General features: G+C 43.8%; 1 protein-coding gene across 1 annotated transcript in view; it reads right to left on the bottom strand.

The window, feature by feature from the left end:
* TMEM178B (transmembrane protein 178B) overlaps positions 1 to 27,392 on the bottom strand; it is a 366,471-nt gene that overhangs the window by 336,135 nt on the left and 2,944 nt on the right. The window lies entirely within an intron of this gene.

Here is a 27,392-nt window from a genome sequence, read left to right as displayed (position 1 = left end):
AGCACCAGCTGCAGTAAGGCAATCTCCCAGATGCTTAGACATAGGGTGCACAGCAGATGCCTCAAGAGAAAGGGTGAAAGCCCCAGGAGACCCAGCATCCCCAGAAGAACATGCAGTGAGACAACAGCAAAGGAGTGCGGGTGGCCAGGGTACCGTAGCCATAGTGAGATGCACTAGGAAAGCATTGCAAGGAATGTGGCAAGCTGAACCACTTTAGCAGTGTGTACAGGAGCAGAGGAAGGTCCCAGAAAGATTCAGTGAGACTTATACAAGTGGGAAATGGCACACGAGCCAGCGGTGATGACATCACAACTCTCTCGTTAAGTCCAAGAGCATGTTGGATTCAGGCAGTTGGGACAGGAAAGCAACAAGAGACAATACTAACCTCTGTGCATGCAACCAAGTTAATTGGGAAACATCCTGTGTGATTTCAGCTGAATAGTGGGGCCTCCTGCTCTGTGATTTCTTTGGGTGAATTGGACTCGAACACAGCCATTACAAAGAGCAGGAACAATCTAACAATGTACCATGAGAGCATAATGGATCCTGCAGGAAAATGTGACTGTGATGAACTGGGGGGGTCTGCCACTCCCACTTTTGTGTTTTGAATGATTTTATGAAATTTTATCATGAAATTACTGTGTCCTGGAAAGCCTTTATTATATGTGGATCCCCAACAGGGAGGTGTCATGTCTCTGCCAGGCCAGAGACACTGGGGAGTGCCAGCACTCGATGATCATCTGTTTAGAGTAAAACATCTTTGGACAATAGGTTTCTTCTGAGTGAGAGAAGACACTTCTTCCACTTATCTGAATGAGTGAGCGTTGGGAGTACTGGAAAATTACCAAAATGGAGAACAAAAGGAGCAGGTGACCCCAGTAAGAGTCTATAAAGGGACTCACATGGGGCAAGTAGTGGAGAGAGACATTTTGTACCCAATTAAGATGAGGGAGGCTGCTGCAGGGGCAGGGCAGGCAAAGGGGCAGAGGACCCTGCCTGCCTGCTGGCCGGCTGATTGGACAGAACACAAATGATCACCCAAGGGAAGGGTGAGCTAATGATGGACAATTGTGGTTAGAATGTTCTGTTGTTTTGTATGATCTGTACTCTCCTGCGCATGATTAAATATGATTAAATATAAAGAGCATACAACTGTTAGACTGTACAACGTGTTTGTGTACTGATGCTTCACAATTGCTGTGTGGCCCTGAGGGAGTTAAACTGGAAACCAGAAGCTTCAGACCTGTTGGGTGGAGTTCTAGGAAAAGGGTGTGTTGGAGTACTCGGGAGCCAAAGGGGTCAGTGTTGCGCCCAGAAGGGCTTGGTGACTGGACAGTGGGTTCCAAAATTCAGAGGGGTATGCCAGATAGAAGGTTTGTGCCCTGAGTGTGAGCTTAGGGACCCTTAGATTGGGGAAGTGGCTGGACTCCATTCAGTCTTCAGGAGATTGAACACCCCTGGAAATCCAAAGCACAAAGGCTTGGATTCCCCTCACAGCAATCATAGAAATGTAGGACTGGAAGGGACCTTGAGAGGTCATTAAATCTAACCCCCTGTGCTGAAGCAGGACCAAGTAAACTGAGACCATCCCTGACAGATGTTTGTCCAACCTGCTTTTAAAAACCTCCAATGATTCCACAACTTCCCTCGAAAGACTATTCCAGAACTTAATGACCTTTATAGTTAGAAAGCTTTTCCTAATATCTAACCTAAATCTCCCTTGCTGCAGATTAAGACCATTACTTCTTGTCCTACCTTTGGTGGATAAGAAAAACAACTGATCACAGTCCTCTTTATAACAGCCCTTAACATATTTGAAGACTGTTATCTGGTTCTCCCTTGATCTTCTTTTCACTAGACTAAACATATCCAGTTTTTTAACCTTTCCTCATAGGTCAGGTTTTCTAAACCTTTTATCATTTTTGTTTCTCTCATTGGGAGTCTCTCCAATTTGTCCATCTCTTTCCAAAAGTTTGGCACCCAGAATTGGACACAATACTGCAGCTGAGGCCTCACAAGTCACAAGCAGAGCAGGACAATTACCTCCTGTGTCTTACATATGATTCTCCTGTTAATACACCCCAGAATGATATTAACCTTTTTGCAACTATATTCATTTTGTGATCCACTATAAACCCCAGATCCTTTTCAACAGTATTACCAACTAGCCAGTTATTCCTCATTTTGTAGTTGTGCATTTGATGTTAACTTCCTAAGTGTAGTATGTGCACTTATCTTTATTAAATTTCATCTTGTTGAATTCAGACCAAGTATCCAATTTGTAATGGTCATTCTGAATTTTAATCCTATCCTCCAAAGTGCTTGCAATCCCTGCCATCTTGGTGTCATCTGCCAGTGTTATAAGCATTCTCTCCACTCCATTATCCAAGTAATTAATGAAAATATTGAATAGTACTGGACACAGGATCAACCTATGTGGGATCCCACTAGATACTCCCTCCCAGTATGACAGCGAACCATTGATAACTATTCTGAGTATGGTCTTTCGACCATTGTGTACTCATCTTATAGTAATTTAATCTAAACTGCATTTCCCTAGTTTGCTTATGAGACTGTCATGTGGGACTGTGTCAAAAGCTTACTAAAATTAAGATAGATCACATCTACTGCTCTCCCAACCACTAGGCCAGTAACTCTGTCAAAGAAGGAAATTAGGTTGAGTTGGCATGATTTATTCTTTACAAATCCATGCTGGCTATTCATTATAACCATATTAACTTCTAGGTGCTTACAAACTGTTTGTTTAATAATATGTCCCAGTACCTTTCTAGGTGTTGAAATTATGCTGACTAACCTATAATTCCCTGTGTCCTTTTTGTTCTCCATTTTAAAGATAGGTTCTTTGTTTGCCCTTCTCCAATCTTCTGGGACCTCACCCATTCTCTACAAATTCTCAAAGATAATTGCTAATGGTTCTGAGATTGCTTCAGCTGGTTCCTTAAGTACCCTAGGATGAATTTCATCAGGCCCTGCTGACGTTAATACAACTAACTCATCTAAATATTCCTTAACCTGTACTTTCCTTATTTTGGCTTATGTTCCTTCCCGCTTCTTGTTAATATGAATTGGATTGAGTATCTGGTCACCATTAAGGTGGTTAGTGAAGACTGCGGCAAAATAGGCATTAAACACCTCGCTCTTCTTGATGTTGTTTCCTTCATTTTCTCTTGCTCTAATGACTTTAAAGAACCTGTTCTTATTGCCTTTTATGTCCCTGGCTAGGTGTAACTCATTTTGTGCCCTAGCCTTTCTTCTTTTGTACAAATGAAATTAATAGGCAGCAGGTTTAAAACAAATAAAAGGAAGTTCTTCACACAGCGTACAGTCAACCTGTGGATCTCCTTGCCCGACGAGGTTGTGAAGGCTAGGACCATAACAGGGTTTAAAAGAGAACTAGATAAATCTGTTAATGGCTAGTAGCCAGAATGGGTAAGCAGGGCCGGCTTTAGGCCGATTCCCCCAATTCCCTGGAATCTGGCCTCGTGTCTGCGCCTAAGAGGGCCTTAGGCACCTTTTTAATTTTTTTTTTTTTACATACCTGCCGGTGGTCCGGGTCTTCGGCAGCACCTCAGTTGCAGGGGGTCCGGAGCGAGTGAAGGAGCCCCCACCACTGAAGTGCCGCCGAAGACCCAGACTGCCACCAGGTATTCAAATTGGGCCCTGAAATTTCTAAAGCCGGCCCTGTGGGTAAGGAATGGTGTCCCTAGCCTCTGTTTGTCAGAGGGTGGAGATGGATGGCAGGAAAGAGATCACTTGACCATTACCTGTTAGGTTCACTCCCTCTGGGACACCTGCTATTGGTCACTGTCAGTAGACAGGATACTGGACTGATGGACCTTTGGTTTGACCCAGTATGGCCATTCTTATGTTCTTATGTATTCTTATGTTACAAGCTTGTGCTTTGCTTTTGTATTACTCCTTAGCAATTTCTCTATGTTTCCACTTTTTGTAGGATTCCTTTTTGGATTTTTCAGGTCATTAGAGCTTTTGATGGCACCACATTGGCATCTTACTGTTCATTCCATCTTCCATTCACATACAGATAGTTTGCAGTTGTGCCTTTAATATTGTCTCCTTGAGAAACTGTTGGATCTCCTGAACTCTTTTTCCCCTTAGATTTTCTTCCCATGGGACCTCACCTACTGAGTCTGTTAAAGTCTTCTTTTTTGAAGTCCACTGTTCTTATTCTGCTGCTATTATTCCTTCCTTTTCTTAGAATCATGAAATCTATCATTTCATGATCATTTTCACCCAAATTTCCTTCCAGCTTCAGATTCTCTACCAATTCTTCCCTTTTGGGGGAAGTTTAAATCAAGTTTAAAATGACTGGTTACCTCCTCCACTTTCTGGAACAAAAATCTGTCCCCAATATAGTTTAAGAAATTAATGGAAAATTTGTGTTTTTCCTCAATTACTACCAGGTGCTATGTTTTAGATATTTCTGTTGTTTGTTCTAGAAATGCCTCATCCATCTCTTCTTCTTGATTTGGTGTTCTAAAGTAGACCGCTATCCTGACATCACCCTGATTTCTACCCCTTTTAATTTTACCCAGAGACTTTCAACTGGTCTCCTTCACATCCCTTCTGGACCTCAGAAGTAGTATATAATGGAATCTTTCCTCCCTGTTCATCCTGCCTGTTCATCCTGATCTAGCTATACCCCTCTATATGACTATTCCAGTCTTGACACTTATCCCTCCAAATCTCTTTGATGCCAATTAAGCGATAATTTAGTTTATGGACTAATATTTCCAGTTTTTCCTTTTTATTCCCCATACTCCTCACATTTGTGTAAAGACAATCCTAGTGGGTGGCCAGGAAAGGGTGCTTGCTAGAATATGTCATGGTGACCTCATAGTTACTAACCTCCCAAAAAAGAGACAGTGCCAACTGAAGTCTGTGCTGGTGGATGGTAAACACTACAGACCTTTCTTTGGGTATGCAGCAACACAAGCCACGGATCTGATCAGGGTGCAGCATCAGAATGTTATAGCTGCAAAAGGGACAATGGAGACCATTTCATTGCTGAAATGTTTTCAAAGCTGTGACTTGAAGGAAAGCTGTAACTTAGGTTCCATTGTGAAGTCTACTTTATGTGCTTACTAGGAAGGAAAATTCCAATGGCACTACAAAATCCAGTACACAAGGAGCTCAAAAGTCTGCACAGGAGGGGTATCAAAGCATCTGTAGAGGCCAGTACAATTTGGGTACACAGCACGGTCATGGTAAAGAAGCCATCATGCAAATTATGCATCTGCATAGACCCAAAGCCACTGAGTCAGGCATTGAAAAGATGCCACTCTCCACTGCCCACAATTGGTGACATGACTCGCCAAATTTTTCCAAAGCCAGAATCTTTACAGTCTGTGATGTGATTAATGTGTCTGAGCACGTAAGCCTGGCTAATGAGTCCAGCATGCTGTCTATTTTGCAAAACCATTTGGTCACTACAGATCATTCAGCATAAGCCAAGTGCCAGAAATGGTACAGAGAAGACTCATAGAAATGCTGGAAGGACTACCTGTGGTGAAAATAATTGCAAATTATAGCTTCATTGTAGGTGAATGGACCAATGATGTACAAGCTGAATGAGACCATGACAGAAAACTGCAAGCTTTTCTACTGCATCAGGTGACATATATTGGACATCTGCTCACAGCAAAGGGAATGAAAGCAGATCCCAACAAGATCAAGGCAGTCAGAAACATGCCAGTTCCAATGGATATGAAAGGGGTACAGAGCTTCATAGGAATGATAAATCTTCTGTCCAAGTTCTGTCCACACCTGGCTGCAGTGCCAGAACCCATACATCAGCTCACAGGGCTGGATGCTGAGTGGGACCGTCACAACAGCAAGCATTTGACACACTGAAACAAATGATAATGGATGTCCCTGAAGTACTACCAGTCATGAGAGCCACTGACACTCCAGCGTGATGAATTGGAAAAAGGACTGGATGTAGCTCTTTGCAAGAGCAGCTGTTCACTTATGCCAACGAAGCCTTGTCAGAGACTGAACAGGGGTATGCGCAAATAGAAAAAAAGCTTTGTGGTGTGGTATCTGGAGTGGAGCCATAGGCACTGACTCCATGGGTGCTCCAGCCCTGGAGCACTGTAGCAAGGCGATGGGATATCCCACAGCCCCGCTGCAGGACGAACCTTTCCCAACCCCGCTGTGGGCGTGGCCACCGGGGCCCGCGCCCGACCCTCAGAGGTCATGGTGCAGACCCGGAAGTATAAAAGCTCACCGGCGGAGCTCGGTGCGGCCCCAGCCGCCAGAGAGGCCAGACGTCTGTGACCAAGCTCCCGCTGGGGAGACAGCAGAAGGTCACGGCCGGCCTGATGTCGCACCAGGCCGGCCAAGCCTACCCCTCGTTCACTACCCCGGGGAGGCCTGGCCAAGCATGCCCCTAGCTTGTTACCCCAAGGAGGACTGGTCAAGCTTACCCCACTCCTGCTACCCCAAGGAGGAACCGAGCCTACTGCTTGCCCGCTACCTCGAGGACCCACTGAGCCCACCAATGAACACTTACCGCGAGGAGCCAATGGTGGTTGACCCCTCTGCTGACACCACAACGAATCAGGTACTCAATGAGGGGGAGAGTGGAAGTGGCCTGGAGGTAGCCAACCCCAGTCTGGCTGCAACACTGCCAGAACCAATGTCAGTGTATTGCGGCCTGGATCCCCACTGACAGCAGCGACTTCCCGCTGCTGCTAGGGCCCCGGGCTGGGACGCAATGGAGTGGGAGGGCCTGTGTCTCCCCTTCCACCCCTCCAGGGGTGGCAGACTCCCCCTTTGCCCTGGCCTGAGGAGGCTGCAAACCCCCTATTGACTTACTGTGTTTGCTGCCCCGCCCTGACCTAAGGGCCGGGCCTAGAATTGTTGCTGCTCAACCCTGCCTAAGGGCCCGAGCGTAGTGACTCACGTTGGTTGTTGCCCCGCCCTGACCAGGGCCCGGGGTTAAGGCTACTAACAGCGAGGCGGTGGGATATCCCACAGCCCCGCTGCGGGACAAACCGTGTCCGCGCTGCTTCACAAGCACCCATGGAAAAAAACTAGTGCTTAGCACCCATTGGCAGCCAGTTCTCCCCCCTCCCCCAGCTCCTCCCATCCACTAGTGGCCCCGCTGACCTCCCCCCCCTCCCAGCGCTGCCTGCCCACCACAATCAGCTGTTCCATGGCATGCAGGAGGCACTGAGGGGGGGGAGAAGAGTGGGGGGGGTGCATTCGGGACCAGGGGAAGGAACTGGGCAAGAAGAAGCAGGGCAGGGGTAGGGGCTTTGGAAAAGGGGTGGAGGGGAGTGGGGCATGACCTGGGGCGTAGAGGGGGGCGGGAAGAGGCCGGGTAGGTTTTGAGGCTTGGGGAAAGAGGACAGGTAGGGGCAGGACCTGAACCAAAGTAGAGGGTTAAGCATCTCCAGGGCCCAGAGGAAGTCAGTGCCTGTGAGTGGAGCAGACCTATGGCCACCTAGTAATAATGCAATGAGACCACAGACCTCTAAAGACAACTATAACAAAGGCTCTTAGTACGCCAAAGAGATTACAACACATGTTGATGCACCTCCATTACTACCAGGTAGAGGTCAAATATTGTCCCAGACCATTAGTAGCGTCAGCCAATACTGTGAGCAGGGAAGGAGATTAGGACATAGTGTGGCATGTTAATGGATTCAGTCTCCCAGTTTCAACAGCAAAGCTGATAGAAATCAGAGATGCTACGGAAAAGGACATCCAACTACAGCCAGTAAAGAGAGAGATACAAGTAGCGTGGCTAGACCACAAAAGTCAAATACTAAAAAAACCATATTTTCAAATTAAAGATGAGTTTAGTGTGCAGGATGGAATCATATTTTGAGGACAGAGCTGTTGTTCGTGCCTCATTACATAAGGATGTCATGCACAAAATACATGCTTCTCACCTGGGCATTGACAGCTGTCTTAGTGGGCATGGGGCCAGTAGCCAGGGAGCGGGGTCAGCGCCCTAAGAGCAGAGCCCAGGACGTGGAGCCCCAGGCACCGGGTCAGCGGCCGAGGTGCAGGGCCAATGGCCGGGACCCGAGCCCTGGGCATGGGGCCGGGGAATGGAGTCCTGGGCACGGGGCCCCAGGCACGGGGCCGGGAGCGGGGCCCTGGTGCAGAGCCCCAGGTATGGGGCCAGCAGCTGGGGAGCAGGGCCAGGGGCTGGGACCCAAGCCCCAGGCTGGGGAGTGGAGGTGCTGGCCCCACGTAAAACCTGGCAGTGCTGCAGCACCCCCTGCACTCCTAGTTCCTGTACCTATCCACTTGACCACAGGAAAAATGGGAGCAGACTTATTTATCTTCAAGGAAAAGCAGTATTTGATTACAGTGGACTACAACTCACATTTCTGGGAGGTCGATCTCCTGACTGATACAAGGAGCAAGTCACTGATTGGCAAACTGAGGGCCTATTTTGCAAGATATGGCATTCAAGACACTGTATTCACTTACAGCTGACCCCAACTTGCCTTGGAAGAATTCAATGAATTAGCATGCAAATGGGAATTTGACCCATACCTCCTCCCCAGAATACCCTCAGAGTAATGATGAGGTGGAATCAGCTGTCAAAACAGCTAAGAGACTGTCACACAAGGCTGTTTTTTCTGGTTTAGACTCTTCGTTATCATTTTTGGCAGACAAGAATATTCCATCACTGGGGTGCCAAAACAGTCCAGCGCAAGCACTGATAGGACAAAGGACCAAAACCTGCTACCAACAAGGGGAGACCTCCTGTACCAAAAGGATAGAGACACCACTAGAGAAGATGGCCAACAATCAGAGAAACAGACACTAGGGTGCAACAGATGAGCCAAAGTGCCTACAGAGAGTGCCTACAGAGACATAGAAATCACCACAGACTGGAGAGACAGAAAACCAGTGGAGGCCCACCCCACTGGAAGGCAAGAGACTTCACAGAGAGAGAGTTTGCTGGACTCAGACACAGAAACAGCTGTCTCCACATGTAGTTTGTTCTCCTCAATAGGCAACTATCTCAAAGACCGTGCAACCAGCTGAGTATGTAATAAAGACTTCAAATCAGCAATGTGCTAGCAGCATCTGGTCAAAGGAACGCGAGTGGGGGTCTGTGTGTCAATTATTTGTTTTTAATGGTTTTATTAAGATGTTTGTAAAATAGGAAAGACATATCATGATCACTGGAACTTGAGTCAGGGGGCCTATGTTCTCTGGAGGAACTGTTATTAATGAGGCATAAAACAAATAGGGAACATGGGGAGTTAGGCTGGAAGCAACTCAGGGCTTGTCTACATTACGTGCTGGATTGACAGGCCGTGATTGATCCAGTGGGGGTTGATTTATCGCATCTAGTCTAGACACGATAAATCAACCGCCAAGCGCTCTCCCATCGACTCCAGTACTCCACCGGAGCAAGAAGCGGAAGCGGAGTCGACGGGAGAGCATCAGCTGTCGACTTACCACAGTTAAGACACCACGGTAAGTAGATCTAAGTGCATTGAATTCAGCTACATTATTCACATAGCTGAAGTTGCGTAACTTAGATCAATTCCCCTCCCTCACACCCTCAGTGTAGATCAGGCCTCAGATGCATAGACAAAGTGGACCGCAGAGTTTAATAAAGTTCCCCTTGTTCAATCTGACCTGCCTTCAGCTCTATTCCTTGTAAATGAAACAGAAGTGACTTGCCCAAAGTCATATAGAAAGTCACTGGCAGAGCCAGGACTAGAATCCAAGACTCTTGACCCCCAGTTCAGTGCCCTATCCACTAGACCACATATGTATTGATGAAGCAACAGTCCATGTGGAGATGGCCAACTATGAACATTTCTTCATCCTGCATGCATTATGTTACATGAGTGGTGGCAGGGCTGCATGAGGTTGGGCCCAGTATGGTGTTGGGAGCTCATTACACCTCTCTCTTTTTGGGTATATCTCTCTAAGACCTTTGGGAGAGGCTGGGAAGAATTCTGCCTTGTGGTGATCCACCAGAAGCTTTTTACACTTGTTGGTGATGCACAGTATGGACTGATGGAGGACACAACCCAGATGGAACATAACAGGGCACTTGGGAACTGTGTGGTGAGTTAAATGAATATTTCCTGGGAGGTTCCGCCATGACAAAATGACACAGGCTGTCATTTGGGCCCTCCTATTTTGGAGTGCCACATGAGTGGCCTTCACAGTGTATTTCACTATTTTTGAAGCAGGTTTTGACATAGGGGAAGTATGAGGGGGATGCAGCTGACAGTGTCATACTGCGGTTATTTGTTTTAAGAAAGAGAAGGTAGAAACAGGAAGGATGGAAACATTGCCTTGATGGGTATTGTCACAGAATGACTGGCCTCTTTAGAAGGCCCAGCCTCATCTGTGACTCATTCAGCTCTCCTCCCAAGGTGGGGAAAATCAGTGTAGCCACATGACAGGAAGGTCACGTGGCTAAATCAGCCCAGACCTGGAGATAGGAGAAGCCTCCTCAGAGGCAAAGAAGGAGCAAAAGAGACAGCATGAGCAGACAGCTTGTAGAGGAAAATATCTCTGCCTGCCCCAAGAAGGAAGAATATGGGACTCTTGAGCCAAAGAGAAGAACCTTTCCCTGAATTGTAGTACAGTCCCCAGGAAGGAAGGTTGTGGGACTCTTGAACAGAGGAGAAGAGGGATTTGGAACTGAGGTGCCAAACAGTCTGTATTCTGAAAATATACCTCTACCTCGATATAACACTGTCCCTGGGAGCCAAAAAATTTTACCGCGTTATAGGTGAAACCGTGTTATATCGAACTTGCTTTGATCCACCAGAGTGCGCAGCCCCGACCCCTCGAGCACTGCTTTACCATGTTATATCAAAATTCATGTTATATCGGGTCACGTTATATTGAGGTAGAGGTGTACTTAATAAATAAGACCCTACAAGGGGGATCTTACTTTAGGACTCTGACCTGTGAGCAAGTTATTGCAAGAACCACACAGGAGCTGAGGACAGGGTGCCTGCAGGGCCATGCTGTGCCACAAAGCAGAATGCTCTAGGCCTGCACCCTGCCACAGTGCATTTCAAGCTCTGTTGTGGTGATGATTGTCTCCTTAGACTGAATACAGAGGTAAACAGTGCCAGCCAAAGAATGCATGGGACCTTAGCCCAAGAACACATAGATTGCTGTGCTCCAGATATAGAATTAACTATTAGCTGAAAACTCCAAAATGCAGAAGAGCGAGGATCTCCAAAGTCTTTCCTCAATCATCCAACAGCATCCAAATTTAAAGGGCCAGAAAAGGAAGAAGATTTAAAATGCACTGGTATGCACAGATCTCCATGTAATGGAGAGAAGCACAGATGGATCACCCTAAGAGGATGATTTCACCTGTAGCCTCTAACTCATAGGAAACTGCAGCTCACCGATACAGATTTTGTACTGTGCAGTGAGACATATAATGAAAGGGGCATAGTAGTAGGATGGTTTATGGACCACTAGGGGATAGGAGATATGGGGGAAGGGAAGAGACAAATGAGAGTTTTTTTCTAACAAGCTAACCATGTTGACATTCTTGAACCCAGAACACAGGCTATCTTTCTAACAAGCTGGACGTGTCAGTTAAAGCTTTCCTTCTGATGCTTTCATTAACATTAATTTGGTTGATATCCCAAAGTTTCCCTGACCTTGGCAATGTAACACTGACAACTTTACATAGTATGAATGTTTTCCTATATGTCAATAATAGAGCTGCTGAACATCAAAGCTATCCCTTAGAGAAATCACATCTGTTCTGTCCACTGTGCCTTCAAATTTGCGAAGGTGAGCAAACTGAGAACTGGATACCATGGCAGATGGATTTCCCCCACCAGCACCGAGTGTTTCAGAATTCAAAACAAAGCAATAACAGATGCAGGAGTATCCAATCACTTTATTTCTGCTCATATTATATTTTCAGCTCTCTGGAGGCTTCTTAAGGGCCTGATCAAAAACTCATTGAAGCCGACTCCCACTGACTAAGGGCCATGCTTCTCCACCTTTTCAGGTTGGCAACTGCTTATTTGAAGTCAAAACATTTTGCAGCCCCCTTATATTTACTGTAAGAGTAAAAATGTATGGATGATAATAAGCCTATATAATTCATGTGTGTGTGTTTTGGGAGGTCAACAGAGAATACTTGACACTGAACAACAAGGGTGTGCTTTGCTTTAGATTGTAATATATTTTCAATGCTGCACAACCCCTCAGTGGCCTTTTGTAGCCCCCTGGGAGTCAGTTGAAAAACACTGAGTTAGAGTGAGCTTTGGCTCAGCTCCTAAATACTGCTTCTTCCCTAGTTTGCCTTCACAGGAAAGTCCCCCCCCCCATGTTGTCTCTGGCGAGCCGGACCTAAATCCTGCTGCAAAGTCCCTGGGTTCTGCAGCACTCTGATGTGGCGAGCTGGAAATTCTACTGCAGCTTCATTAAAATTAAAAGAATGGCAGTTACTGATGAATTAACTATGAAAATGAATAACACAGTCAGGACAGTAGTCCCTGTGTTTTTCATTTTGATACTAAATTCAATGTATTCTGCCCTGTCCCTAGGTTTTCTGTATGCCACAGACCTTTGCACTGACAATAACTGCAGGGTAAAAGCTGTTAGGAGCAAAGCTGGAGGTTTTGGCAACTGAGTGAGGGCACTTGGGACTTTAGACCCCTGGGGGGGCAATATGGGATTGTGAGAGAAGGTGGGTATTTCTGCTCAAATGATCAGCAGTGAACTAGTTAACATTTATTTTGTGATCTTTAGGTTTTGGGATTAACAACCCATGGAGCTGTGTGAGGCAATTTTGTGGGTTTTTTTCCGAGCCACTCTTTCAGGTCATGTGCAGACTCATGCACACAACCCCGCATTGGTTTATACTCGGTTCATATTTTCAAGGTCATCCTCATAACGGTGATGGCTAGAAAAACTTATTTTAAAGGAAAAATTAAATTCAGGAGCACCATCCTGCAGTGAGGGTGGAGCCTGTGGCAAAGTCCACAGCTGTGAAATTGCAGAATGTACGGGGGGCTTGACTACAGAACCCAAGGGGGTTGTTTCTTACATTGCAAGGTTGATAGGTGGGCTAATACATATAGTGCAGTCAGATCCCCAGATTCTCACCTGTTCACTTCACAACAGCTACTAAGTCCTTGCCATGCTCGGCAGAGCTGTTTTGAGCTTCTTCAATATAACTTGGCATTATGTGTTCCTATTCAGAGGGAGGGAAGTGGTTTAGACTGATACCTTAACACAGCCTGAAACTCCAGACAACAAGCTGGATCCTTTTGGTATTTCAAAGTCAAGAAGGTGAAGTAATTTTAATGGAGGAAAAGAGTTCATAACAAATAAGTGATCAAACAGAGTAAGGGCCCACTCATCAGCTGATGTAAATTGGCTCCACTGAAGTCAACAGAGCTATGCCATTTGAAAATCTGGCCATTTGGACCTTATTTTGAAACATGGGCACCTAAAGTAAGTACCCAAATGCCATTTGGGAGCCTCAATACATATTTTAGGCCACAGATCCTGGATACAGATGCCTAAATCATGTGCCCAAACGGAACACATGGTATATCAGACTGTGTTCCAGGTGCCAACAAAATACAGCATCCCAACACAGCAGTAAAGCAACTGCACTTTATACACGTGTCCTCAAAGTGCAGGTCCCAAATCCGACCATGCAAGAATTCAAAGGGAGGAGGAAAAGTAAAGCAGTCCAAGTGATCCCAGTGCCTTCAGAGCCAAACACTGTCATCCAATTGAAGTACAGTAACACTGTCAAATACAGCACTGGAACAATAGTGGGAATGTCACAAACCCTTTGTCAGAAGCAAAGCTAAAGCAAGTGAAACAGAGGTTGGGTCTGAAAACCCGACAATGTCTAAGACCTTTGGAAAATGTTTTGCTTAGAGAAATTCTCTTTAGCTATTATTTTTCTGTGCCTCTCCTTCCTGTCTTGTTTGTTTGTTTGTTTGCTTGTTTGTTTGTTTGTTTTTTGGTTCAAAAATTATTATTCCTAGAGCTATTAATAAGGAAACAGGATCTTGTTTCTAAAGAGTTCATCTGCTCCTGCTGCTTTTTCTTCATTTGAAGTCATTGACAACACAATTAGTTGCTGTGTCCCAGGCAGCATTATAACCTTAAAGGGTGAACAAGATGAACCTGAAGATGGGTGTGCCCCTTGACTTTGTTGTAGCACAAAATCTGTGATACCACTCATAGCAGAGCCCAGGTTCCCATTCAGAGACAGGAAAACTGCAGGGAGGAAGGAATAAACTACTAGAAGCTACCCCTGTATAGTAGTTCCCCCCAGGGTGAAACCAGAACCCAAACTAAAATCTACCTCCCTGCCATTTGACACTGTCTGCCTATGAAGAGCATTTTATCCTCCCCCTCCCCCAATTTAAGACACAGCTTGGTGCCTTTAACCTCACAGGTCCAGCTCACTCTGTGACGGACTTCTTTACTGTAGGATGGAGCATCTCTGGCCTCATCAATCAGGTGGTTAGGCTTCTGACTAAAATGCACTTCTTAAGTCAAACGTATGTGGATAAGATTTTTGAATCTGTTTCCCTGTTTGCAGTGCTGAGGACTTAAGGAAAGTATGAAAAAACCATGGCTTGTATTTGTTTTGTAAATGAACTGCTCTCCAGGAAAAAGTGAAAGAGCATTGTAACAGGGTGGCTTGCCCGGGATTGGAGAGCCTGGGGCTAAGCCACCCCTGATTGCAAGAGGAGCCCCACCTGAGAGGATTCCCATATAAAAGGCAGTAGGAAGCTGCAGGGAGGGGTGTGGTTGAGAGAGGAGCTGATACTGCCAGAGGCACTAAGCTGGAAAAGCTTAGGAAACCGCAGCTATCCCTGTAGGGAGCAGTAAGAAAACATCTGAGTTAGTAGGGGGAAGGCACCAGCTGAGAAAATCTCTGAAAAAAAGATAAACTCCAGGCAGGAGCAACTGGGAAGCTGACAGACAGACTGACCCACCCTCAGGGAGAAGAGGCTACGCCCAGATGAAACTGGGATAAAGATTGTGAGAGCTTATTTTGTGCTATGGGATGAGAGACACTGAACTATGGGTTGGGCCTGAAGGGCCAATGTGTACCCAGAAGAATAAATAAATGGGATCTCATGTGGGGACTATTTCAATTACCTTTGAACGATGAGTTCTTAAATGAGCCCTATAAAGTGAAGAGGAAATAAGGGCAGGATGGCCATAGAAGCAACTCTAAGTACAAGGGGGCACTTGGGAAGCAATAAATGGCCACTGTGCTACAAGCACTGAGATAACAAGGGGTGACTAGTCACTCCCACAACGTATATGAACCCAAGGCTGAGAATTTAACAGACAGCTGTTTGCTTTTGCAGAACAGAGGCAATTAGAAAGAAAAACAGATTATCTGACATGAAACAAAGTTCTTGTTAACTAAAAGAGGGAAGGAGAGAGACCGAAAATATGTTCCTGGTCCTAATCCTAAATCCTACATGAATGTGCAGGGGCATGATGCAAAGGGAATACTGCACGCCTTCAATCCATGTAATCTAATCCCTGCAGTGGAGTGAAATGGAGCAGCTGGCTTTGTCTGAAATTCCTTCCCACACACCATGCAGTAGTAGTTAGCATCAGGTTCTACATGTATACCAGGGCTCTGCAACACAGGTTGTGAGGTGGGTTCCTCCCATTGGGTCCAGCCTGCTACAGAGCATTTTTAAGTCAGCAAAGCCCTTGTAACTGAATTCAGGCTTTGCTCACTTTTTCAGGAAGATAATTCCTTGCAATGTTGTAACACTTTTCATCAAAAGATGCTCCAGGTTAATGTTTTCAAATGTTTCCCAGTGACTTAGGACTTGACATCCCATTTTCAAAAGTGACATAGGTACTTAGGGCAAGATTTTCAAAGGTGATGGGATTTTAGTGTGCCCAATTTGATAAACAGGCCTGATTTTCAGAAGGTGCTGAGAAATCCCTTGCGAATCAGATCCATTTATGGTGTCTGAAGTCGGCCACTTAGAAACTGAGACACCTAAAATTAATAGTCACTCTTGAAAATCATGCTATTAGGATCCTAAATCCCACTGATTTAGGAGTTTTTAAGGTTCCTAAGTACTTAAATCACTTTTGAAAATGGGTTTTAGTTGCCTAAGTCACCTATGTATTTTTGAAAACATTACCCCAAGCATTTAATTAAGCCACATGATGCCCCATGAAATAGTAAAGTCATAGATAGGGATCTCTATACTCAACACTGAAATGCAGCCACCTTTGGGGTGAAATAGGGTAGCTATTTAACAGTCTAACGAAACATTGCATGAATTGATAAGAAGTGAAGAAGACCATTGTATCTCATTGAAAGGCAAGGTAAATCTCTTAGGGGATTATAATTAGTTGAGTAGGAATTTGTACACAGGGCTTATATTCCTTCTCTTACAAAACATGCCATCAGATCCTGCATGACGACAGGTGGCCAGATATTTAGACTTACATTTCATACATTGGATGGCACTTTCAGCAGCACAGTGCTTCTGACCCTATGCAGGGGCAGTGGTTCGGTGCTGCCTCAGGGGGAAAAGTGAATCACCACGAAACCTTGCCAAGCACATTGAGCGGTGCTTCATGGAGGTCACCTACATATAAACTATCCCTCGGCAGGTTTTTTTCAAAGTTTGCCATGAGTTGCCTCCTTAAGATCTAACCACCTTGAGAACCCTTTTAAACAAAGGAGTCTTTCTAATGGGATTAGAGTGTCAAATACACAGAGTGAGACTCTCCAAAGTTGTGCATTCTTCACTGTCTCATTACAAGCAAGGAGCATTATTAAATATAACCTACCTCCACTACCCTCCCTTTAACCAACATTACATTTTGGATGCAAAGCCAATGAAGTCAGCTCTTACACTGCTTCCTTAGTCTGCGTCATTGCAAAAAAAATAATAATAAGGCATCACAGGTGTGCATTAATTCTCAAAGCTTAAAATAGAGAGGAATGATAGTCCAGTGATTAGGGCTAACGTAGGATTTGGGAGATGTGGATTCAAGTCCCTGCTCTGTTACAACCATCTCACACCTGCAACTTAAGTGAATCATGCAGACCTTGGACAGATAACTTAGGGCTTATTTACACTTAAAATGCTACAACAGCACATTTGCGCCACTGCAGCGCTTCAGTGTAGACACTACCTATGCCGATGGGAGGGGTTCTCCAATCAGCATAGTTAATCCACCTCCCTGCGAGGCGGTAGCTAGATCAACGGAAGAATTCTTCCATTGACCCAGCACTGTCTACCTTGGGAGTGGATCAGTATAGCTACATCTCTATATTTCACACCACTGAGAGGTGTAGCTATACCAATGTAAAATCCTAACATAGACCAGGCCTTAGTTTCTCTGGGTTTAGGTTCCTGATCTATAAAATGGAGTAATCTCTACCTCTGCAGGGCGTTGGAGAATAAATACATTAAAGATTGCACAGTGTTCAGATTATGGTAATGAGAGCTATATAAGTACCTAAAATAGATAATTTGTGCTGGATCACCAGCTACCATGGATCAGTGCGCTCTACTGAAATCAGTGCAGCAACCCTAATTTGCACCAGATGAGAATATGGCCTTTAACTTTTAATTTTATTTCTTTTGTCAGTTTCTATTACAACTGTTATATTATTAAACTGCCCCGGGGCAGAAAGGGGTGGCATCTCAGATGGGTTTTTATGAAATTTCTTTATTTAAAAAGAAGCCTTCATACATTCAAAAGCATCTATTAATTATTGAAGCAATTGGGTAAACACCATTCATATTTAGGCTGAAGGATTTTGTTCAAATCTCTCTGTTTGCATGATAGAACTAGAAGAAACCATTCTGCTCCATCAGATACGGTCAAACTGTGTTAAGGTGGCTTTTTTAAAAAGATGTTTAATTAAAAGATTCAATAAACTGCAGATCTGCTCGTCATTAATTATGGCTGGCTTGCATTTTCGCAATGACTAATGATTTTGGGTGCACTGATTTTCATGTGGTAATTTGAGGCACCTTAAAAGAACCTGTTTCCAGAAGGTTCTCGGGACTTTCTGAAAATCAGGTCCCTTTAAAGCATCTCATGTTGGGCACCCAAAAATAGAAATACCCAAAATCACTAATCGTTTTTGAAAATGTAGGCTGGATTTGTATTTATCTTTAATGTTGTTTGCACAGTAGACTTCAGTAATCAATTGGCTGATTGGCCCTAACTTGACACCAGCTACCGTTATCAGATCTGGGAAATCCTCCAGATGCTAATAACTCTGCTCTCTTCATTTTCCCCAACCCAGTGGATGTGGCTGAGTTTCCTTCTCAGGATACGGTAGTGGCAACACAGAGGTAAAGGAGCTGGCTAAGACCCAGTCTAGGGAAGACTGAGGTGATGTTGTTGCGGCAAGCACTGGAGGCGATTGTAAAGATTCTGTCAGCCCCTCTGACTGAAGGTGGGTGGCTACCAGTTTTCAGTCATGTTAAATTCTCATCGCCCTTTCTCCCTGATGTGAACCTTGCTATAAGCACCCAGGCCTTTGTAACTTGAAGGCATTACTGCAATGCACACTACATGGGGGTACCCCTTAAATCAATTCAGAGACTGAAGTGGGTACAGAAGACAACATGTAAGGATCCAGGAGTGAGGGCCCCCAGTTTCGGCTGTGGGACCCTGGATCTCTGACACACTGTTGTCACCAGCAGAGGAGACAAACAAAGCAGCACCTCATTAATCCTGGAAGGTCAGACCCCAAAGGAAGTCCTATTAGGGATCAAAAGGCTTGGGGTCACCTGATTGGCTTGCACCTACTACTTAAACCAGGACGTGATCCAGGTGGGCGGTCCAAGCAACTGTGCAGATTTCTTGTTGCTGCCACATCGACCTTGCTCTTTGACTGACTCCTGCAATCTGCATCCAACTCTGTTCCTGGTTCCTGCCTTCCTCCTGACCTCATTCCCAGTTCCTTCCCTGCTCCATTCCTGCCCCTTACCTCGTCTCTGGTTTCTGCCCCATGCCTCATTCCTGACTATTGGCTACCAATTCTGGCTCTGACCCTTGGCTTGACTCTTGACTGTGGCTCAGACTCCTGGTTCCTGATGCTGGCTCTTGCTTTTGGCACTGTTCCTGGCCTCTGATTGCCACTGCCATGGCCACTGGGCATGACCACCACTGCTCCACCCAGTAGATCAGACCCCTACAGCCTGGGTCCTAACACAGCAGTCCACTTGTTAAGCAATGAGTCTCATCATGAGCCCACGATGGCAGCATTCCAGAATCTGCACTGGTTGACTGGCAGTTTCTGGGTGGATTTTAAGATGTTGGTCCTGACCTATCAAGTCCTAAGTGGCTTGGATCTGGCCTACCTGAGACACTGTGATCAGCAGAGGCACCTGAGCTACAAGAGCATTGGTATACGAGAGAAGAAGTTGCTGGCATGGCTTCTCAACCCCTTAGTCGAATAGCCTGAATTTGTTCATCTGTGAGACAAGCTGAAAAGCTCATTTTTTATTATCATCATTATTATTTTATTATTATGATAGCATCTAAAGGCTCCAATTGAGATCAAGGCCTGGTTGTTCTAGGCACTGTACAAATACATAGTGAAAGACGGTCCCTTATAATCTAAGGGTGAAATTCTGACCACATTAAAGTCAATGGTAAAACCCCTAGTAACTTCAATGGGGAGTGTACAGAATTTCGCTCCAAGTAGACCAGACAGACAACTCCATGTTGATGGTCCTTAGCTGCACATTTCCTCACCTTCACCGGTTTTCAACCTGCAGCCCTGGTTCAACTCTCCCACTCACCAAAAGGGCCACACACTTGATTTGGTCTTCAGCAAGCATTACTTTCATTATTTCTCTTGTCTATCTGTTTCTCTGTCTAATGATCACTTGGTTCTTCAGCATCACCCATCCCCCTCGCTCCTCACCCTCGACACACACACCCTGTCCCTTGGCCATTCCATGACTTCTGGACCATCACTGCTGCTGCTATGTCAGCTGTTCTCAGCCTTCTCCTTCCTGCCCTCTCTTTCCTTTCTCCCATGTATATGGTCACTGAGTGTCTGTATGCTTCACTGTCCTAGACCCTTGACTTCTCCCCTCTCTCCTATTGCGAGGTCTGCCTTGCCATCCCCTAGACCTAGACCACCCCCAATATCCACTTCCTCTACTCCTGCATGTCCTTGGCAGAAATCCTGTGAAGAGGATAACTTCCTCCATTACAAACTCATTCTCTCCTTTTTCAGTTCTGCCATCTTCCTAGCTAATGTGTCTAACTTATTGAATCCCACACCTGCAATCCTAGTGCCTTTTTGAGACCTTTGACGTCAAATCCTCCTCCCCTGATGCCTTGACTTCTCTCACCACACAAGATCCCATGAATTTCTTTCAAGAGAAAATGGACAAAATATAATGTAACCTTCCCCTCCCATTTACTCTTCTTTCTCCCCTTAAACGAGCACTTAAGGAAGACAAGGCCATTGCAGAGAAGTTAAATGAATTCTTTGCATTGGTCTCCATTGCAGAGGATATGGGGGAGATCCCCATACCTGAGCCATTCTTTTTCGGTGACAAATCTGAGGAACTCTCCCAGACTGAGGTGTCAGTGCAGGAGGTTTTGGAACAAACTGATAAAATTAAATAGAAATAAGTCACCAGGATCAGATGGTATTCACCCAAGAGTTCTGAAGGAATTCCAATATGAAATTACAGAACTACTAATTGTGGTATGTAATTTATTGCTTAAATCAACCTCTGTACTAAATGACTGGAGAATAGCTAATGTAACACCAATTTTTTAGAAAGGTTCCAGATGTTATACTGGCAATTACAAGCCAGTGAACTTAACTTCACTATCAGGCAAATTGGTTTAAACTAATCAAGAACACAATTTATCAGACACATAGATAAACATGATATGTTGGGGGAAGAGTCAACACAGCTTTTGTAAAGAGAAATCATGCCTAGTCATTCTATTAGAATTCTTTGAGGGTAAGCATGTGGACAAGGGTGATCCAGTTGATATACCATACTTGGACTTTTAGTAAAACTTTGACAAGGTCCTTTATCAAAACAGAAAATATCATAAAATACTGCATGCAGGTCTGGTTGCTCCATCTCAAAAAAGATATATTGGAATTGGAAAAGGTACATAAAAGGGCAACAAAAATTATTAGGGCTATGGAACACCTGCTATACAAGGAGAGATTAAAAAGACTGGGACTGTTCATCTTAGAAAAGAGATGACTAAGGGGAGGGATATGATAGAAGTCTATAAAATCATGAGTTGTATGGAGAAAGTGAATAGGGAATATATAACACAAGAACCAGAGGTTACCCAATAAGTAAAGGTTTAAAACTAACAAAAGGAAGTACTTATTTCACATAATGCACAGTCAACCTGTGGAACTCATTGCCAGGAGATACTGTGACGGCCAAAAGTATAACTTGGTTCAAAAAAGAATTAGATAAGTTCATAGAGGATAGGTCCATCAATGGTTATTAGCCAAGATGGTCAGGGATGCAACCCCAGGCTTCAGATGTCCCTAAACCTCTGACTGCCAGAAGCTAGGACTGGACAGCACTTGGAATTTCCCTCATCTATTCATTCCCTCTAAAGCATTTGGCACTGGTCAATGTCAGAAGACAGGATACTGGATTAAATGGACCATTGGTCTGACCCAGTATGGTCGTTCTTATGTTCTTATATTCTGGTTCTTTGCTCTTCACGCAAGCATGCTTTTTGTCTTTCCTATCTAAAAAAAATCCATCCTTGACCCTACTTGCCTCACTAACTAATACTGACCCATTTCCCTTCTTCCTTCTGTCGCTAAACTCATTGAGCAGAGTCTATGATTGCAGTCTGGAGTTCCTCTCCTCCAGTTCCTCCCAGACTCTCTTTAGCCTGGCTTCTGCCCTTTGCACTCCACTGAACCAAATCTCACCAAAGTCTCTGAGGACTTCTTCCAAGTCAAAGCCAGATCCACTACTCCATCTTCATCCTCCTTGACCTGATAACCCACCTCTGAACACCATCAACAGTGCTCTTCTTTTTGAAATTGTATCTTCCCTTGTCTTCCATGTCCTCTCCTAGTTCTCCTCCTACTTTTCTAATCATTCCTTCAACCTGTCCTTCAGAAGATCCTCCTCTTCCTCTTTTCCTCTAACTTTCTATGGAAGATCCACAGGGCGGTCCTTCATCCCTTTTTCTTCTCCCTCTACACCTTATCCATGGCCAATCTCACCTGCAAATACAAATTCAGCTACCATCTCTATGCTGATGACTGCAATGGGAATTGTGGTGCTCTGGGGTGAAATTCACTCCCCTGCACAGACCCAGCACAAGGCCTGGGCATTACTTATGGTGACACATTGCTTTGAGTAAAGTTACAGCTGAACCCTGTGGGTATGTACCCTACACGGCTCTCTACATGCCCAAGCAATGCCACCCGTCTACACTGCTGTTTTTAGCAGTATAGTGTCTCACTGTCTCCCCACTGCCAGAGCCTTTCCCCACCACTGGAAAAGGCTCCAGCAGCAGAAAAAATGTCCAGCAACTCCCTGCTGCTCGAGACTTTCCCCACCACAGGGAAAGACCCCAGTAATGGGAAAAGGCTTTGGCAGAGGAAAGCAGTTGGGAAAGGCTCCAGCAGCTCTCCACTGCTGGAGCCTTTCCCCACTGCCTCATCTTGCCAGAGCCTATCTCTGCTGTGTGTTAGCTACAAACTGTAGCATGGACCCAGCCTGCCTTTCACCACAGTGTGTAGCTACATGTACACTGCATGCCACCGCCAGTGATGTGCAGTGTAGACGTAGCCTTAAGTAGTACTTTAGCAGTACATGGGCCTTATGCTGGACATGTGCACAAGGACAACTTTAACCTTGGAGGAGACTTGAAGGTGATTGCAGTCCTGAAATCACTGGAACTTTTGCCACTGGAGCAGGATCAAGCCCTCAGTGAAGTCTGCTTCATAAAGATGGAGTAATAGGAAAATTGTTTTGGTTGTTTTTAAGTAAAATATCATTAGATTGCTTTAAATTTATGAAGAATCCATGAAAAATGAATGTCCTTATTCACCTGGCAAAACACTGCTTTAAAAAAAATAGTCAATTTCAAATAACTGCAGGATACTGCAATTTTTTTTAACAGACATAAATCTTTCTACTCCTATACATACCCACAGTAGCTGCTCATCAGACTTTTCCAACTGCCTATAAATAATCCCTAGTGACCACTAGAATGGTCTTGTTATGCCTTTCTCATTCAGTTGTGCCATGCATCTGACAAATCTAAACACGGAGTACTTTCATTCCAGAATCCTTGCACATTATTTGCTGTGGAGTTAGCCTGCACGGGAATTAGATTTTCTTTTTGTTTCTATGTTCGCATGGGTTAAAAATACTCACAATAAAGTGTTTAAAAATAGGATTTAATATGACCGCTGTGTATCTTAGGGGGGAAACATTAAGGTTATTGCCATATTTTTCTATAACTGGATTCCAGTGGCAGCAAGCGGAGACCAGACCAGACAGTTTTAATTGGCAGTCTTCCAAACACATGATGAAAAGTCCTCTGAGTAGTAATTGTCTAAGTGGAATGATCTCAGGTTATTGTGTAACTTCTTCATATGTGGTATTGTAGCTTTATTATGAAATGATTTAATCTTTTTCCCCCGTACTTGTTTCCCTTACTGCTCAATACAGAGGGAGCTTCCAAAGTTGCCATCTGATACAGACTCAAGAGGCTCTGTTTTGCTTTTGGGTTATTATGAGTCAAACACAATAGGATGTAATCTGATTACTGCAAAGGCAGGAAATAAACTCCTCCTTCTCCCAACCATGTCCCACACTGAATTGACAGTTCTGTGCATTATGGGTCTTTGCTTGCTGGCTTGCTTTTTGCTTTACACTAGAGAATAATTACTGAAGGATGGACCACTGGTCCAAGATGGTATAGTGACTCCTAAGTCCAAAGTGAGTGCAGCAACAATGCTGAAAAATTCATTCTTCCTGGAAGAAACCTAGATTATTCATCTGAATTAAAATGAAGTAAATTTCCTGCTACTTAGACACTAGAAAGGCTTTTAAGATCAATGGTAAAATCCTAGCCCCACTAAAGTCAATGGGAAAGATTACACCCCAAGACAGAACAGAATCAAAGGCCCAAACGCTTACTCCCATAAGTGGACCTTACTCCCAAGAGTGGTTCCATTGTATCCAATGGGACTATTCATGTGAATAAAGGTGACTCATGTGAGTAAAATTTAGCAAATTGGGTCCCAGGTTTGTATGCTTGAATGCAATACTCTTTTTATTGGCTATATTTTCTGTTGTCTTCATTATTCTTTTTATTTATATAAATAAAGAGTATAAATTAATTGCCCCATTTTGTTGAAGTTGTAAAATGTTCTTATACCTTTGATCTGCCACATTTGTCAGCTCCTTTGTGTGGGGGCTTAACTGTGGAAATATGTTTTAATTCATTGCACACTAATCCAATTGTTTTGTTTAGAAATCTTCCAGCTGGATTCTATGGGAAGATATAAAAATAAATGGGAAAAATATAAATATGAGGAGCTTTTATATGCATTATTATTTACTACTGTGTACTAAAAGAAATCTCAAGTAGCACATTTTCAGTTGTGCCAAAGCCACACATAAGATTTTGATATATTTCAAAAAATGAAAAATAATAAAGAAAGAAAAGAATTAGGGAATTGGTCTAGAATTCCTGAAATAGTATTGTTTTTAAAAACACTGATGCCTGAATATTCCAAAGTCTTTCATGGGGCCCAATCTTGCATCTGATCTGCACTTACAACTCTCATCGTCAATGGTAATTCCACAGCTGGAACACTTGCGGGATATTTTTAAAGATAGTGAGCAGACCATTAATATGGCCCATATCCAGCAGTCTTTTCTTAGGCGGCACTACCATTGACAGTAGTGGAAGTTTTGCCTGGGGAAAGATGCAGGACTTGGCCCAGGCTAAGTTGATTATTAAAATCCTATCCATCTTTGAAAAGAGCTCTTAACAGTATTTATATTTGGCTATGTACAGTACTATATGCAATATTCGGAGCCGGAGCCTGCATTGGTTTATACAATTCATAAACAGGCACGCTGTCTGAAAATGACATTTGTGCAGAGGGGCAGCACAAGGTTGGTGCACCATTTAAATGCTCCAAATGGTTTTACATGGTGCTGGCCCTCTGCCCAAGGGGAGAGTTCATCAGTAGTGCATATGCAGCCCACTTGTGGTATTTGACTACTGCAGGCATGGCAAGGTCATTCAGAATCCTTCATGTTCGCACATGGCATGCTGAGCCCAGCTCCTACACACTCAGTTTCTACTACTGGAGGAGACTCTGTGATGGGACATTAATCATCCAAGGATCATGAATATGTCAGAGTGCCTCGTTTTGGCACTATTCTTTACACCTGACAGCTGTGGAAAATACACTTATACCACATTCACTATATTACAACAGAACCTAGAGAAATGCAGGAATATCTGCCCTCAGGACATGGAACTGGGACGCTATTTGTTTGCCCATATAAGGATGGCCTATACACATATATATTGAATACCTTTTGCAGTGATAGCTGGATACCAAGATTTTTAATGGATTTTTTAAAAATTACTTTATGGTAATACATAAAGTCCTTTCGTTCTTTGATATTTTTGTATCATATACAGATATCATATAAAGATAGCCATACTGTAGCATGATGATTGAGAATTTATTTTTGAGTAAGGTAAGGCTTCACATTGCTAACTTGTTGTAATCTTTACTTTTCTGTGTTTTAATTCTTAAAGTTCTAAGGCAATGCAACCTCCTATTTTTAAAAATAATTAGCAAGTATTACGCAGAATAATGACTCAGAGTTGTTATATAGATGTATCCTCAATCAAAATAATCCCCCATTTCACTGTAATATTGACATTTGCCTTAAAAGAACCTTCCTCCTTTTACCTCTCCCTTTTCACCCACACAGAAAAAGCTAAAGGTGTACTGCAAAGCTTTAAAAGATAAAGACAAAATATTGTTTAAGCTCACTAATCGCGCAACAATATACATCCAATTTTCAAGCCAAATGGCAACCAACTGCGTGCATAGAATTGTGCAACCTACCCAAAATGCAAACCCAAATCTGATATTTGTGCACAAACATTGACAATTGCCTGGCTGACACTGGCATAATGATATATCCAATCCACAGGCATGCATTGGGTACCTGAGTCCATAAATTAGGCACCTGCCTTCGTTTGAATAGCTGCCTCAATATGTTTAGGCTAAACTGACCACACATGAAAAATTAAAACTAGATCGTCCAAAAATCAACTCTTTCTGCAAATATTTATCTGCCTGAGGTTATGGCTGTGTGTTCTGTCATCACTAAAACCTAAAACAGTGGTCCTTAAACTGGTTCAGATGTTAAGTGATTTCAACAGCTCTATTAGGGGAAACACAGATTCCTGAACTCAGGACATAGCAGGCAGGCAAAAGAAGGACTGATTTTCATATATTTTGTTTTAAAATGAAATGCATTTATAATCTTTAAAACTACATTTTAAATAGACTTAGTATTTGTGAAATGTTCTGGAGACTGAAATTCACTATTTATCCTTATACCAGGTGCAGCACACACTGTAGAGCAAGCAGTCCCTGCGCTGCCACATTATGCCTCAACCCTGACCTGGAGGGATTAAAGGAATCCTTGGCTTCACAGCTGTGACTGCCAATCAGGGTGCCAAATGTGATGACAGGTTTTGAATGTGGTCATTTGTCCCTTACAAAATGGACTGAAGCCTCCAATCTATTTCACATAAATGACTGAACAGCCACCACATAGTAATGACTTGCTCACTAACAGCCTGGGCTAGATTTGAACTAGCAATCTAGAGGTGAAAGGCTCCATATTTCATTATGCATTTGTACCCTGTGTGCCTATGTGGTGTTATTAACCTTTTGTGGTTCACTTTTAAAATAAACAGAACTAAACTCTATATTCATAAATATGATTAGCTTTTTCCTATTTCTGCATGTAGTATTTGTAAAGGGGTGTGGGATAGGCAAAGAAAATCACGAGAATTTTGGATAGCTTATATATTTAAAACACAAGTGATTTTAAAGATTATATTGTATAAGAAGCAATCAATTCATTTTGGGGGAAATAAACTGATAGATAATCTTCTGAATACATCATAAGGACTATGGAGAGAAAGGATGTTTTGTTGTAGGAAATAGCATGATGGGGCCAGCAAGGATGCTGTAATACTCAACAGGAACCCTAATTATCTTGCAAAAAACATCCATCTTTTTTGAAGGAATGTTTAACTTAGTTGGTGTTTATACACAGCTGTTTGTGCCGCGCTCT

Source organism: Gopherus flavomarginatus, chromosome 1 (assembly GCF_025201925.1).
Source record: "Gopherus flavomarginatus isolate rGopFla2 chromosome 1, rGopFla2.mat.asm, whole genome shotgun sequence".
Taxonomy (NCBI): Eukaryota; Metazoa; Chordata; order Testudines; family Testudinidae; genus Gopherus; species Gopherus flavomarginatus.
Note: the sequence above shows the minus strand (reverse complement) of the source record. Positions and strands in the feature narration are given on the sequence as shown.